Source organism: Papio anubis, chromosome 5 (assembly GCF_008728515.1).
Source record: "Papio anubis isolate 15944 chromosome 5, Panubis1.0, whole genome shotgun sequence".
Classification (NCBI taxonomy): Eukaryota; Metazoa; Chordata; class Mammalia; order Primates; family Cercopithecidae; genus Papio; species Papio anubis.
This window is the reverse complement of record NC_044980.1, coordinates 63,246,930-63,251,020: the sequence shown is the minus strand read 5'-3', so window position 1 is coordinate 63,251,020 and position 4,091 is coordinate 63,246,930.

Sequence of the window (4,091 nt, the reverse complement as noted above, 5' to 3'; positions counted from 1 at the left end):
AAAAGGCTTTGAAGCTAGAAGGCAAGGCCTGAACGCTGAGGATTCTTTTTCTTAAATCATTTTATTCTATGACTCGAAAAACAAAATCCCGCTTGAGCAGAGGGCAACAGTCAAGGCTGCCAAACTCCACTTGCGGTAACTTTGTTTTTTTTTTTTTTTTTAAACAGCAGTTAAAAAAAAATATGTGCACTGTAAAATGTGTACAAGCCAAAGCACAAAAAGACAATGGACATGACATGTAGGCAGGAGGTGGGGGAAATGCAAAAGGGGCTTCTCCTGGAGCAGTAACAATTAGCCCCATTAGCTTGTGCATAACCCATAAATGTAACATACAGGGAAATGGTGGCAGCGAATCACTGCCATGCCCCTGGGAACATCTCTCTAGGCTGGAACCATCTTACTAACTGGACGTAAAAAGATCATATGGTGTGTGTCTTTCAGTGGCAATTAACCTCAATTATTATCCTATAGTCCATAAAAACAGCGGCATGGAACAGGGTCCATGAGGGATCGGTATCTAGGTCTGGTCTCTACTCACAGTTCTCCAAGACAGTGACTGTGTTTGGGGCATTTTCAGACATGCTGTAAATCCTGACTGGCATTGTTTGCTTCCAGCGATAAAAGGAAGAGTAGCAGGTGTGCCTCCCAACGAACCCTTTATTGCCTGGGCATGTGACAGCATTTTGTGGCACCTCAGTAATGAGCTAGAGAAAAGGAAGGAAAGGCAGATGAATTTGCCAGCGTTATTGCAAGTGTCTTGAAGGAGTGTTGAGCCCAGCTTTTCAATTCATACAGATCCTTTCTCTGAAGAACCCCTTCCTGATATTGTCACTAACCCATCTCTGTGGTTTTATTTTGAAATTTTTAAAGATATGTCGTATTTGTATTTTCCCTTATTAGCATAAAATCAGCATTTCTGCAGACATCAGAATAGTTGCATGCTTGTTCCTTGGAAACATTTAAAACATTTTTGTTCTTCCTCCAGTGTCTTGCTGTTCTCCTCTCCCCTCTCCTTTTCCCCTTCCCCTCTTCACTCTCTTGTCACCTCCTCCTCCTCCTCCCCATTCCCTACTTCCTCTTTCCCCAACTCCTTCTCCCTCCCCCCCTTTCTCTCTGCTTTTGGCAATTTATTTTTCTAATTCTTTTATACATATCTAAGGTTTTTACCATTTACATAATTTCATGCTTATTTGCACTTCCTTTTCCCATTCATTGTTAACAAGACTAAAGAAATACTCCATTTGAGTTACATTTGTCCACATCCCTATACTCTATCATCTTGATCAGGTGTCCCTGAGTATCTCTGTTAATAGTGTGTTCATGGACAGGCATTTGTTGCCTGTTCTCCTTTCCTACCCTTCTTTAGGTTGTACTCTGATCTACCCTAAAACTTTTTATGTGTTTCTCATTACTTCTCAAATCTGTCTTCATTTAAACATATTTCCTTGTGGCTAATGGTTTTTTTATGTTTTTATGTTTTATTTTTTTGGTTAATGGGTTTAAAGGCCCTGGTTCTATAATCCATGTAAATGCCTTTGTTATTTTTCCATCATACACCCCTTCTTAATTTTCCTTTCTAAGTTGCTTATCCTTCTCCTCCACTTTGCCATCTTTATTTGCCACGTGCCTTTCCAAAAAGGCCATATACCATGAAAGAAAAATAATTCTGGGTTCCAACCTTGACTCAATTAGATCTGAAGCAAATTACATAACCTCTTAGCCTCAGCCTCCTCATCTATGAAACGGAAATTGCAAAGCCAAGTTATTGGAGGTGTTATGATGATTAAATTGAATAGCATAGCTGAAGCCCCTAACTCAGTGCCTGGTGTATTATAGGTATATTCAACCACAAATGTTAGGTTCCCTTTACTGTTTTAGGCCAACCCTGTTCGTTTTATAATTTCTTAATAAGAAATGACTTTCTATGAGTCTTTCAATATAGACAGGTAGAATCTGAAGCCTCGTTTCCCAGTTTTGTTATCTTCTGACTTTCCAGTATTGAAACAAAAACATTCTTGGTCTATCAGTAAAGTAGGCTTTGGTCACTTCCAACTTCCTCTTTGAGGAGCACAGCTCCTCACCATAGCTCCATAAGGGCTTTGGAGGCATGAGAACCCTTGTGTTATAGAGGCTCAGGCAAACCACAGATGTCTGCTCCAGCACTGGGTGTGGTTGTACCCCATTCTGAAAGTCCTTACGGTCCCAAGTGAATGGGAAAGAAGAGAGGAGTGGCTGTTTAAGGTTCAAGACATGGCTATTATTAAGGGAAGAAGAGTGGGGAAGAGGAGTCTTGTTAGTTCCTTGCCCAGTGTAATCAAAGTGCCGGTTGTGTCTATTTCAAGTATAGTCATGTGCCGCATAATGACATTCAGTCAATGACAGACTGCATATATGAGGTGGTCCTATAAGGTGATAATGGAGCTGAAAGATTCGTACTACTGAATGACATCATAGCCATTGTAACATCATAGCACAACCCATCACCTTTTCTATGTTTAGGTATGTTTATTTAGAATTGTATTAGTCTGTTTTCATGATGCTAACAAAGACAAACCCGAGACTGGGAAGAAAAAGAGGTTTTAATTGGATTTGTAGTTCCACATCGCTGGGGAGGCCTCAGAATCATGGCGAGAGGCAAAAGCAATTTCTTACATGGCAGCAGCAAGAGAAAAATGAGAAGGATGTAAAGGTGGAAACCCTTGATAAACCCATCAAATCTTTTGAGACGTATTCACTATCACGAGAACAGTATGGGGAAAACCACCCCTATGATTCAAATTCTCTCTCACATGTCCCTCCCACAACATGTGGGAATTATGGAAGTCCAGTTCAAGATAGGATTAGGGTAGGGACACAGAGCTAAGCCATATCAGATACACAAATACTTACCATTGTGTTAAAATTGCCTGTAGTATTCTGTAAAGTAACATGGTATACAGATATGTAACAACAGGCTACACCATATAGCCTGGGTGTGTAGTAGGCTAGGTTTTTGTAGATTCACTCTGTGATGTTCACATGGTGACGAAATCACCCAACGAGGCATTTCTCCAAATGTATCCCTATCATTAAGTGACACATGACTAGATTTCATTTTATTGCACTGCATCAGCTTTACTACTGAATCAACCTATTGTTAGCTAATCCATAAGAAAATTGTGAGCAATAACATAAGACAGGGAGAGACAGAGAAAGATAGAGAGACACACCCTCACAGAGAAAGAAAAACTCAAACTCAGGTAGGGAGGTTGTAGCTGTTTTGGTGGCTAGGTTCACTGTAGGGTTGAAATGGTAGGGCCAGGGTTTCTCAAAAGACACAGAAATGCAAAGTATTCTAAATTCTGAGAACCTGCCCTAGGACTGTGATGGTGGAGAGAACCACCCCAGTAAGATCAAGTCCTGCCCACACAAAGGAGGCATTCACTTTAAACTGGAGAGTCACAATTAAGGATGTGTGTCTTGGATGTTCTGGGTCACAGTAGAGGAGTTTTATCTAAACTGGGACATTGTTACACAAGAAATACCTCTAACTCTCCATTTTTTCTGTTTTCTTACCTGGCCTTGGGCACATCAGTCAGTGTTCTCAGATTCTCTTTTAGGAAGTAGGGAAGGGAGGAGTCAGAATAGTGTTCTGTATTTGAAGTTCTTCCCTGAATAAGTAGCCTTTTAAGAGTGTGATTGTGGGTGATCATACTGAGGCATGAGAGCAATGGTTCTCAGAGTTTGAGCCCCTGATCTACAGAATCAGAAATTCTGGGGTGGGGCCCAGCAATCCTTGTTTTGACAAGTCCTCTAGGTGATTCTGATGCAGGCTTCAGTTTGAGAGCCCCTGAATTAGAGCACAAGGTGTAAGAATACAGACTATGTTACCTGGTTTCTAATGTCAGCTCTGCAATTTACTAATTGTGTGACATCACAGGGCTGTTACAAGTAGTAAATGAGAAAATCCCTGTAAACAGGATTTTAACAACATCAGAATTATAGCTGGCACTCCATTGATGGTACTTATAAACTTGGGGGAGGAAATGAGCTGTGAGTCTGCTTGATGACAGACTTACTGAAGGAATTTCTTATTTTTGCATTTCAAACTT